The following is a 13,086-nucleotide window of genomic DNA, read 5'->3' on the forward strand; positions in this document are numbered from 1 at the left end:
CTTACTAAGAAATAGTCCATTCTATTATTTTTTATGGTTTCTTGGTTGTCTGAAATATTTCATCACATTTTTCTTAAGGCTGGTAAGAGACAAACCATCTATTTTTTAATTTTAATGATCTATTGTAGACCTCAAATTACTTGATTTTTAAGGTGTACTTAAAAATTTTTAAGGTGTTCTCTTGTGTACCTATATTGCTCTTAGTTTGGGGTGGTTTCAAAAAAATACAGAAATACTGATCCATAAACAGCTTCTGTGTCGGTTTCAGTCCTTCATAAAACATGCCTAGGTGGGATTAGACATGCAAGACATTTATGGGAGGGAATCACCTATGAAGGATAAAAAGGAGGGATTAAGAGTAGGCAGGGAGAGCCTCATACTGTACTGTAGGATTAACACCTATGACAAGATAGGGCCGGAAGTAGGATTGAGTAGGCAGAATCTCAGACTGCAGTGCGGTTCTATGAAAGATTGGGCCAGGGTGACAGGGAGTCCTCAAGCCAAAGTTGCCCGTTGGAGGAGTCCTTTTGTTGTACAAGAATGGCCCAGCACTAATACTCTCTCCGTGCTCAGTCAGTGTCAGGGAGCAGCCCTGGGGCCTAGTAGTGAACCCAGAGGGGTGGCAGCGAGGACTGCTTAGTCAGCTGCTTCTTGCAGCCAGTTCCCTTCAAGGAATTCTGAGCAGAGCATTTCTAGCTGCCAAGGTGCACCCCTTGCACCGTACAGATCCACCTCTCCTTGCAGGTTTGGGGAGCAACTTCTCCATGATTCCCATGTACCTCTCTTAGAAGATAGAGGTTGTTCAGATGATCAGTACCCCCTGTCTCCAAAGGGCTACACTGGTACTCATCCTCTCTATCTTTCACAGCAAGTTTTGAGCAGTTTATAATTAATTAGGAAAAAAATTCCAGGTTGGAAAGCTGCTTCATCATTTAGCAGGATCTTACCTTTACAGGCGAATTTGCCTAACATCCTTCTCTTACAGCCTCACCCTGAGAGATCCCAGTTACTAAGGCCAGTTTTTAAGTGATTTACATAGTTGAATAGAAGTTTTCTCAACTTTTTTTCTTTCCCTTATACCACTCGACTGTGATGTTTCTGTTTTTTCTGCTCATGTTATGTTTTGGCTGACCTAAAATCTGGTTGCTCCTTAGCCAAATGAACTGTTAATTTATATGCCACCTAAAAAAAATGAAACAACCATAGTACGTGTTTACCAGGTATCTTGTCGGGGCATTTGGTATTACTGCCTTGAAGAGAAGTGCCACCTGCTGAGTCACTGGCACTACCTCCTGCTATAACCTGTGGTTTCCATAGTGATGTCTCAGTGACTTGCACACAACAGAACATGACTGAATAAAAACATGAGTGATTTCCTATAATTTGAGCCTTTTACACAATGTAGAAATGGGAACATAATTTTCACCATTTTGAAATGTAACTTTACCAGTCTAAGTCTTTTGGAATAAAATCCATAGACATGTTTTAAGAAGATAAGATTGTTAGGGTAGAACCCTGAAGAAGGAAACAAGGTGGTGACGTGAACAAGTTATTTGAGGAGATAGAGGAACATAAGTAAATACAAAGGATTTACAGTAGCCCCTCAGGGAAGAAAACTTATATCAAATGCCTTGTTATTAAGTCTTGCCACTTGGCCACTGTTAAGACCCTTCTCTTGAATGGAACGAGAAAAAGCTGATTGCTATTCAATCTATTCTTTTATAATCCCCACTCATCTCATTTTCAGAAAAAAGGAAGGAAAAAGACTTAAGGACTGTCATGGACAAGAAGAGATAATCAAATCAAGACATCTTGTCTCTAAGAAACGTTCCTGGTCAGCGTGGATGTTTAAGCAATCAATCCAAAATTGGTTGCAACACAGCAAACATTGGCAATTCATACAGGGCCTTAAATTAAGCCCCATATTAGAACGTATTAGATAAGTATTTGATTAGTGTGACAGGGATTTTGAAATATGATATGTCAGTGTCTTCTAGTTTTTTGGTATTATGACACTACTAATAGTGTTAATGGTGCATGCATTTTAAAGTAAACATTAAGCTTGCCTTGATCACTTCCCTTAAAGTATTGAATAGGTAGGGTTAAATCAGGACCAAGAACTCTCATCGTGAAAGTGAATGATTTATTGAATGAATGGTCTTTCATTTAGTCAATGTGTATTGAATTCCAGCTACGTCTATATGTTTTAAGTCAAGGGCAATACCAGCTTTATGCCTGGATCTCCAATTCACATTGAAGCCAATGTCCAGAAATGGACTCATTATTTTGCTCCAGCCCCTAAATTTTATCTCCTGCATTCCCTATATCTGAATGGCACACCATCCACAGAGATACCCAAGGCAGAAACCTGGGCGTAAGGGCACAAGTTTTATTAATACTAGTAACAATAGAAGCTAATGTTTATTGAACACTCACTACAAATGCTTTGCACACACACACTTTTTAATTTAATTTTAATTCTCATAATAACCCTAAAAGGAAGGCCCTATTTTTTTTTTTTTTTTTTTTGTCTTTTTTCGTGACCGGCAACGGATCGCAACCCTCAGTGTCGCGCCCGTACTGGACCGGGACCGGCAACGGGATCGCAACCCTTGGCGTTGCCCCCACTCCTCGCTCAGCCAGTGAGCCGCTGGTCTGCACATGGGATCCGAACCCTAGGCGGGGCCAGCTTTAAAAATAAGCGTGAATGATTTTGATTCCCTCTTCTGCCCCCACTAAATAAAACATCTCTACTGAAACTAAACAGAAAGATTAAAAATACAATGGTTGAGTTAATACATTGATTTGAACACATGACAGTTTTGTTGTAAGTTGGGGATCGCTTTGTTGCAGGGAACAATGTTTTCCTGAAGGCAGTTCAAGTTGAGGGCGGGAGTCTCACAGAAATCCAAGAACAGGAAACCCTGTAGAGCTGAGCCAGACAGAGCTCTGGAGCTGGACACTAGATAGCCACAAAACAATGAGACTCCTTGTGCCTCTGCTCTGTACATTACCAACTGGGTTCACCTTGCTCATAATTTCTACTCCTTCATAACTACAGCTCATCATGTGCCAAATGGCTGCCCCAGCCTACTCATCGTAACTTTTCAGTTCCAGTAACCCCATCAATTGGCCACTTACCTCTCTGTCTTTCAATGTCAGTTCCTGAGAGGGGATAAGTCCTTAGCAGGGTCATCTGTTTGGGGCAGGGTCCCTTGTAGCAGTGTTCCATCAGAGGCCCTGGTTAGCATCTTTCAGATGTCTGCCCTTGATCACTGGACTAGCATGGGCTAGAAGTGGGGTATCTTCGGAACGAGCTGTGGATAGGCAAACCTCTGAAATGCTTAGTACATTTCAGTTAAGCATCAAAATACATAGCTTTATCGTATCAGTATTTTGATATATGGAAGAAGGTGAAGAAACTAGGGAAGACTTGGGACAGGTTGCTCCTGAGTTGATAAAAAGGCATGGGAAAAGGAGGCAAAATGTCAACCTCAACTTATTTTGATTGCCTGTTTTCCTTGCTCCATAATCTTAGGTCTCCTCATGCTCACCCCACAAACACCCTCCTAGGCTCCATCTTGCCTCTGTTCCTCCTGACTGAGGTGGGAAGTATAATGGGGGCCTGGAATTCAGTTAAGCTCCTCAGACCCCCAGTGTCTCTCAGGTCTGGGTGTAGACTCCAGTTGCCATCCTTTCTCCACATGGCTCTACCCTGAGCCCCCGTGGTAAGTAGTGCCACAGAACCCTTACTAGCCCCTACCAAACCTGCTTCCTCATGGCTGGCATGCCCTGCTAACTGGCATAGCGGACACTTTGGTACTTGCCTTGTCTGGCTCCTAAACTGAACCACGACTCAGAAATTCTCCCTCTGTGCTCTTGCCAACCATAGATGAGCCCCTGAATTCTGCTTGAGCTTGCTAAACCATAGCACCGCTAAGAGCACTGCAACCCCTATTTGGCCAGATCAGAGCCAAGGTCCCAGCATGCTTTGCACCTGAGAAGAAAACAAATTTTGCAGACTTCATAATTACCTCAGAGGGAATTTTATCTTCACCTTAGCAGGGACAAAATAGAAGCTCTGTATAGAGGTGTTGTTGTGTGGCTAACACATTCAGGAAGGCTTGCTTTACATGATTTATAAAGATTTTTGTTGGCTTTAACACCTTGAACTTCCTCATGAAGAAACTTATTTCCCCAAGGATTCCTTAGTTAAAACATCACAATATTAGATATGTGAAAAATTCCCTTAAACAATTAGAATTGGGAGGGAATATAAGCCCAGATATTGAGTTTGGTATGATGATAATACATGTTCCTCAAAGCTATTCTCAATATTCCTAATTTTAATTTAAAAATTCATTTGGATTTACATGTGTAATCACAGTACATAGGATCCAAAATATAAAAGTTTCAAGCTGAAATATAACAACTAAGTTACTAGAACAAATATATTTCAGTCTAGTTTCTACTCTACAAGGAAATAGGTCAGGAAATTAATTTGTAAAAAGCAATCTTGTTAATTAGATTTCTTTCCAGGTGAAATGTGAAGCTTTGAATAGCCTTATCCAATCTGATTTATAATAAATGAATCCAATTTCAGTTGTAACAAAGAAATTTCCTATTCATCTATCTGGGACTTTCAAATCACTATCACTCATTTTATGAGGGGAAAAAATGTAAAATATTTCATAGAGAAAATATATATTTTAAAACAATTTTACTAAGCATGATTTGTTTAAGTTAGAGTAAATAAGGTAGAAGAAATTAATTGCTCCAAATCTGTTTGCAGTCCATAATAACCAATTATCTCTATAGTATGTAACCATAGGCAAAACACTTACCCTCTCAGAGATTGTCATGGCATATGTAAAATGGGTATATTAAGGTGGGTATACCCGCACATTCACAGAGCTGAGGGTTTCTGATGAGACTGTGCCATACCCTAGGTAAGCAGTAATCCTGACAAATGTATTTGCTTCAAGATCTAAGAGTCAAAGTCAAGGGTAAACCTGGATGGTGTTTGTTATTTGAGTTGGCCAGTGGAGGTAACTCTTGGGCAGAATTCTTGTGTTGCCCTTAACACACATTTCTGAAATCCTTGGCTGAAATTCTACTTCTTCATTTCAATAGCACTTTAATTAATAAATTATCATAAGCAGTATATAGTGGATATTTGTCCTTTTCCTGGCTGCCTACTATCTATTTTGATGGAATCCACATTGTGTTACTCTTGGAAGTGGTGGAGCCAGAGACACCCTCTCCTCATTCCTTTATGGGCAAATTCAATTGGATATTCCTGCCCAGGACTTTGAATTTGGGTTTAGCGAAGCTATTGTGCAGGGACAGTTTTGTAGCAACATATGGAGGTGGATCTAGCAGCAGCCAAGTGCAGCAGTGGCAGTTATTTTCATTGATACATCCCAAACAGTCCATTCCTGCAGTGGGACTTTGGCCTGCTTCCTGCTCTCTAACCTTCCCTGGTTCCTATCAAATGTCAGCCTTGGAATTCAGCCTTTCTTACAATTTGTGAGCCATCCTATACCTTTCCAACAAATTCCTTTTCTGCTGACATTAGCAAAAAAACCAGTTTCTGTTGCTATGACCAAGAACAAGCATATAGCCCTTGGCCAATTAATTAATTAGGAAACTACCTTTTGGAGGTTGCATTAGAAAGGACTCTAAGTTTTTAGCTTTTCTTAAGTAAATCTCACTTTCCTGAGAATTATTTTTCTTCAAAAAATAATCAATGGGGAACCCTACAAAGAATGGTAAGCCTTGTCCAATCTATTGAACTGGGTATCTTGCATATGAACTGCCTCCTCTTCTGGTGTGGATGGGAATTTTTTTCTCCTGTTGGGGCTGTACGTTTCCTTCTCTCTTTTCTTTTGTAACCTTGTCTTGTTCTTCTCAAGACCATTTTTTCTTATCTCCCAACCACTGCTGCCCAGCTCCGTATTCCTACCACTGATGCACTGGTTAGCCCCAGCTGGTCAAGGAAGGGGGATTTCATAAGGGGAAGGAGCATCAAGGAAAGGAAAACTGTCAGCATGTGGGAAGGGAAGAAGGGGCAGGAAGGAAAGCCTATCACATTTCTTTTTTTAGTAAACTTCACTCTTCTGCATTCCCTGCCCAGTTTCTGCCTTCCACTGTTGGGACAGAGGAAGGAGAAAGGAAGAGGGGAGGAAAAGTAGAAGAGTAAATGAAACCTTCTTGTCACAATTTCCTACCCTCAGCCCCTCATTTCCAACTACCTGCAAGGGACTTTGTGTTTGTTGGTAGCTTCTCAGCACATAAACAGTATCTGCCACATTGTAGGTGCTCAACTGAGCTTGTTGAATACTCGTGATTGATCTCTTCAACATGATTTATATGAATTCCTATTCTAGCTACATTAAGGTATTAAAAGAGGTTCTTATGAGCTGGTTTGGGGATTTATACACAATTTATAACTTGTTTGTCTATTAGAAAATATATTCCAGCAGTCAAATATGGTCTTACAAATAAACTATTATAAGGCAATTTCAGGTAGATTGGGGACTGCCCTTCCAGAGGAAGTGAAGGGGAAGAGTGCTGATTTTGGCAGTGATGACTTAATAAGTAAAGGTGACTTCAGCTCAAAGTTGATTTGAGTTGATAAAATATTAACTTAATATTTTCTTAACATATGAATTTACTAAAAACTATTTTCATTTAAAAATATTTACTCAAATTCTGGTTTGAGCAGTGAATCTGCATCAGATAGCTGAAATGAATTTTAGTAAAATATCTAAGAAGCATTTTTGAAAGTGCCAAAGAAGCCTCAAGGGCCTCCCCAGCTTGCAGACTCTGCCCACAGCCACCAACACTCCCCCTCCCACTGTCATCCTTGGCCATCAGTCACTGCTTTCTCCCCCCAGGTGCCACAACAATCCTACATCCCACTGCTCCACTTCTCCAACCCATCCTGCAATGCAATGGCATTGCTCCACTAATTTGGTTACCCAGACACTGATTCCTCAGCTCCTCCCTGTCCTTATGCCAGTCACGAAGTCGTAAATATCTCCAGATCATTTTTGAATCCTCCCTCTTCTTCATCACTGCCAACACCCCAACCTCACTCAGATTTCAGCAGTGGCCTCCTAATGGGTTTTTTTCACATGACTTTTGCCCCTCCTTTTTAATTTGTTCTCCACTCTTTAGCCAAAGTGATCTTTTTTCTTTTTTTGGCAGCTGTCTGGTGCAGGGATCTGAAACCTTGACCCTGATGTTATAACACTGCACTCTAAACAACTGAGCTAACCTGCCACCAGCCCCCGCTGACCCCAAAGTGATCTTTTAAAAAAGCAAATTTCACCACAACTTTCCTGTGCTTAAAAACCTCTTAATGGCTTGCTATCGCCATGAGAAGGAAGTCCGAAGTTCTTCACATGGCTTACAGCCTCTGCCCTCGCCAACAGCATCACGTGCTCCATCTCCTGCTACACTCCTCCAGCTCTACGCTCTGCTGGTGGCCGGCTGCTCAGTTCTTTGCTTGCGTTGTATTTTCTCCTGCTTTGAGACCTTCCACAAATTGCCTCTCCTGCCCTCAGAACTTGTCCCACATTCTTCAGGTCTGCTCAAACATCATTTCTTAGGAGAAAACTCTCCTTACCCCACAGGGCAGGTAGGTCTCTGTTACATATTCCCACAGCACTTATCTGCTACTTGGTTCAAGAGGACATCGACCATGCCTGTCTTATCCTCAGCTGTATTTTTAATTCTCTGACCTCTGCTTTGTCACATCCATGAAAGCTCCCCTTTTCCTTATACCCTGAATAGTAGATGTTTTGTCAATCTTTTCTCATTTCAAATTCTCTCTTAGAGAAATTTATCCCACATTTAACATCTCACAGACCTGGCAGTGAGTGATTAGAGAGGTCTCTAATCAATCTATTTCAACAAGCCATTTTAGAGAGGCAGAACAGTATATTAGCTAAGATCTGGTCCCTCAAGTTGGACTGCTTGGGTTCAAATCTTGGCTTTGCCAATCACAAGGAGTATAACCCTAGTTAAATCGCTCAATTTCTGGCCCTGACTGAGTTTCTTCATTTATAAAACTGTAGTAATACTTACCTTATAGGGTTTTTGGGAAAAAGAAATGAATCAATATATATCAAACACTTAGAACAGTGCCTGTATATAATACATGCTACACAGGTATTTGCTATTATCACTTCATGAACATGGACTCTGTGCAACATAGACTAGCAAAGTTAATTCTGTGAGGGTAGGTCTTATGTTGGCCTTATTTATTTTTGGTTTGTCCAATGTCTAGCACAGTGCCTAGCACTAAGTAGTTGTACATTAAATATTTGTAGCATGAATATAAGGGTGACTGAATGAATGGTCATCATTCACTAAACGTAGTGGAGAATAGCAGAGAAGGTTAAGAAATTTCTATAATCTATTGTCCTTATCTGAAAATGGGAGTAGTAATACCTTCTTCACAGGACTGTTGTGAAATTTCAATGACAATAAAGTTTGTAAAACATTATCCTGGTGCCCAGCACACTAAGTTCACGAATTGGAAGCTATTACTACTCCCTGAACTCAGAAGCTAGTAGGTCTAACTCTTTCCCTAGGTTTCATTATTAAATTCTCAATTATGCTTCCTTGGCTGTCCCCTTTATTATGGCATTTGCAACAAGATGATCTGTCTTCTCAATCTCCAATCATTGTTATAAAATCTCTATGAGAGGCCAGCAGACTCCTCTGCCTTCCATATTAACCAGCACTTTCCCTGTCCAGAGATTACTCCATCCTCACGGATATTGAGAAGATAAATGGAAGTGATTAGAATGTACTTTCCAAACATAAAACATTGTATTATAGGAGCTTGACAAAGGGGATTAATATAACCCAATATCTGTAGAAGAACTTTATGAAGACCCTGTGTATCTCTCAACCTTAATGATTAAGATTGTAGATATGATAGAAATCTGTAAATAGCATGTAAAAGCAAATTTATTAAAGTCTAGGACAACTGCATTACCCAGCTATACACAGTGTGTTCTTTCTTCAGATGCTGCAATAAATGAAAAAGATGGTTGTCATAGAGATAGTTAAACTATGCCCTTTGGGTAACATATTAGGAGTCCATTTTAGCCTAGTTTAAGAGGATGTATTTTGCCTGTGAGTGATATTTACAGATTATTTCTATCACAGTCACAAACCTACATCATTAAAGCTCAAATGCTAAACCTGTAAACACATTGCACTTTTCGAAGACTTTTGTTCCTTTGGTAAAATTTATTTTAACATTTATGTGCTTTTTGCCTTGGAAAATGTATTTATAAAGTTCTTCCCTCTGAAATATTATAAAAATCTTCCTTGAAATCTATTCTGCCATATAGTTGGCTTCATTTTCTTTGAAGCTCATATTTTATTTTTTGAATCATTTGTCAGAGGCAATATGTAGTATTGCAAAGGATGCACCAGCACAGGGAACACTTGTGAAACATAGAAAACCCAGTTAATAACTCATAGTAATCAGTTCGCAGGAAGATTTGTGGATGGTAAATTAAATGTAGTCATTTAATCTGTTCTTCAAAACTCAGAAAGTAATTACAAATCCACAGCTAGGAAAATCTGCCAGTTGATGCAAGAATTTGCTGCAGGGAGAAAATTTGTCAAGGTTAAGCTTATTTTATCTGGTTGGGTAAGATAGTTTCTGTGGATAACAAAGAAGAAGCTGGAGCTTTTTGTAAATTGGATGAATTCTATGTCATCTTAAATCTGACCACTGTTCCCTGAAATATTGCTGCAGAAATCCATTTTTCAGGTGTGATAACTTAAAAGGGATTTGTATCCCTCAGGAAAATAATAATTTCCCTCTTTTCCTGGCATTGGGCATTCAGTCACGACCTTCCTTTGCCCAGGCCAAGGTTTAGATAATTGCTTCCTTCCCTTATGCTGGTGGTGACTATTTGTATTCATATCATTTTATGCGTGCATCTGTGTGTAAGTGTATGTTTTTAATTGGGCATTTAAATGGGAGGGACAATTGTAGAGAAAAGGTACTTTGTCAAGTATTCTGAAGTCCTAACAATGACCCCTTAAAGTTCTAAATTTGAGTGAGTAAATGAACATGTAGCTCATTTCCTTTCTTCCTCATATCCCCAAATCTGAATGACTTTCTCCTAAATATAGTAAAACCGGAAGAGTATATGCATCAAGATATTTTAGGACCTGAAAAGGAAGGTCATAAATCATTAAGGGTGGAATGACAGTTTTTTTTTTTTCCTGAGATGTTGTGAAAATTAAACAATTACACACTTCCTAGGTTAAAAGAGTTGAAATAGGAGTCATATAGTGTTCATGTTCTTGTTTATTAGGCATAAAATTATTCTATTTCTTCATCTAAGAATCTCTTTTATGTCTGTACAAAGAAAAGTGCAGAAAACAGTGAAAGTTGGTGATAGAGTTTGGATGTGTTGTCCCCACCAAAACTCACGTGGAAATCTGCTCCCCAATGTGGCAGTGTTAGAAACTGATTGAGTTATGGGGGTGGATCCCTCATGAATGGATTAATGCTCTCCCTAGGTGGGGGGAGTAATGAGTGAGTTCTCACTCTGTTTCCGTGAGAGCTTGTTGTTTAAAAGACCCTGGCACCTCTTCTCTCGCTTCTCTCTCTTTCTTCCTGCCACCATGTGATCTGCTTTTACCAGCCAGCTGCCTACCGCTTTTCCACCATGAGTAGAAGCAGCCTGAGGCCCGTGCCAGATGCAGCTGTCCCAGAATCGTAAGCCAAATAAACCTCTTTTCCTTATAAATTACCCAGTCTCAGGTATTTCTGTTATAGCAACACAAAACGGACTGATACAGTTTGCTAGCCTTAAACTCATTTGCAACCCTTTTCTCCATTCCCAACCTTCCACTAGAGAAGCTAGAGATATTTAGAGAAGCTAAATATTTTCTTTCTTCCTCCTCTGCAGTGAAGGGTGACCATGTGAACCTGTTCTGGCCAGTGAGGCAGAAGTAGAAGTCTACCGTACGGTTTCTGGGAAAGCTTTTCTTTCCTAATAAAGGTATAGTTATGGTGGTGCCACCTCTTCCCCACCTCCTACCCATTCTTTATGCCTTAAATGTCAACACGATGCCTGCTAATGTAGTGGCCATATTGTGACCATGAGTCCAAAAGCATGAGGCTGAGGACGATGTAATGGGAAGACAGAAAAGGCGAGTTCTTGGATGGCACCATTCCGCAGGAGATCTAACCTCCTGTCTCCTGTCTTACTATAAGAGACAAATTGCTTTTGGTTCAAGACACTGTCAGTTCGATTTTCCTAGTACTTATAAGCCAAGAAAACATCCTAATGGATACAATATTTGATTTAGGTTTCAGTCTAAGAAACACCCCCTCACTTCAAAGGATAAGCAAATACTTTCCATTTTATTTCTTATCTGTATTAGGCAACATTTTCTTTCTTTCTTTTTTTCTTTTCTTTTCTTTTCTTTTCTTTTCTTTTTGGCAGCTGGCCAGTACAGGGATTGAACCCTGGACCTTGGTATTTTCAATACCATGCTCCAACCAACTGAGATAACTGGCCAGCCCCTTGGATGACATTTTCTCTGTAGTAACCGTTATAAGCTTTTTTCGATCCAGTAAGTAAGGTGGACCTTTCCAAAGGGTGGAAGAGAAGTGATAGTTTGGTGTCATGCAGATATTAGCATGTTATCAACATGTGCATATAACACAGTTCAAGAATCATCCTTAGGGTGATAATAACTTTTAACCAATTTGGAAATGAGGCAGACCATGAAGGAGTAAATTTAAAGTTAATCCCTTTGAATCAAAGGTTCAGGTGGCTCATAACCACTGAACATGTAAAGGCATTTTCTATGGATGTTAATGAAACTGACTTCATCCTCCCTGCAAAGATTTTTAGTTTTTCTACCCCAATTTTGCATCTCTGTGAATAGAACTTGCTCTCTTGATAAACTCATCTGTTTTTAGTAGAATGTTGTACAACTCTTCTAAAGCACTTCTCCTGTGGGCTCCCCTGCTCCTAATTAGTATTCCACAGAATAGTAGATGTACTTCTATAGTTTCTAAGCCGTCAGCTGCAATGCCATGTATCTATCAGCTTCATCATCTGACACTATCAAGTTCCCCGTGATCTCGTAGTCACTTCAAGTCATGTTCAAGTTAATGTCACCTGTTCTAAACCAATTCTCTATTTGATTCTGCATTGATTCTGGCTTAAAATTTACACATTACATCATTCAATAACAATCATCAGCTGCTTTTTTTTGTCTTAAATTGAGGTTAAATTCACATAACATTGAAGTTAACTAGTTTAAAGTGCACAACTCAATGACATTTAGTATACTTATAGTGTTCTACAATCACCTCCTTATCAAGTTCCAAAATATTTGCATCACGCCAAAAGATAACCTCATACCTATAAAGCGGTCACCATTCTTTTCTCCCTCCAGCCTGGGGCAACTACTAATCTGCTTTCTGTCTCTGTGTATTCACCTACTCTGGATATCTCATATAAATGGAATCAGACAATACATGACTGTTTGGATTTGGCTTCTTTTACTTAGCATGTTTTTGAGGTTCATCCATGTTATAGCACATGTCAGTACTTCATTTCTTTTTATGGCTAAATAATATTCCATTGTATTCATATACCACATTTTGTTTATCCTTTCATCCATTGATGGACATTTGGGTAGTGTCCACCTTTGGGTTATGGTAAATAGTGCTGCTATAGACATTTGTGTACAAGTGTTAAAGTACCTATTTTAAACTTTTTTGGATGTATACCCAGGAATAGAATTGCTGGGTCATGTGGTAAGGTTATTGCTTTTTCAGGAACCACCACACTGTTTCCCACAGCAGTTGCACCATTTTACATACCCACTAGCAATGTAAAAGGGTTTCAATTTGTTCACATCCTTACCAAAACTTTGTTTTCCTTTTTAAAAAAATAATAGCCATCCCAGTTGGTATGAACCCATCTCGTGGTTTTGACTTGAATTTCCCTAATGACTGATGATGCTGATCTTCTCATGTGCCTTTTGGCCACTTACATATCTTCTTTAGAGAAATATCCA

This window comes from Galeopterus variegatus, unplaced genomic scaffold (genome assembly GCF_000696425.1).
Source record: "Galeopterus variegatus unplaced genomic scaffold, G_variegatus-3.0.2 Scaffold1624, whole genome shotgun sequence".
In the NCBI taxonomy this organism is placed as follows: Eukaryota; Metazoa; Chordata; class Mammalia; order Dermoptera; family Cynocephalidae; genus Galeopterus; species Galeopterus variegatus.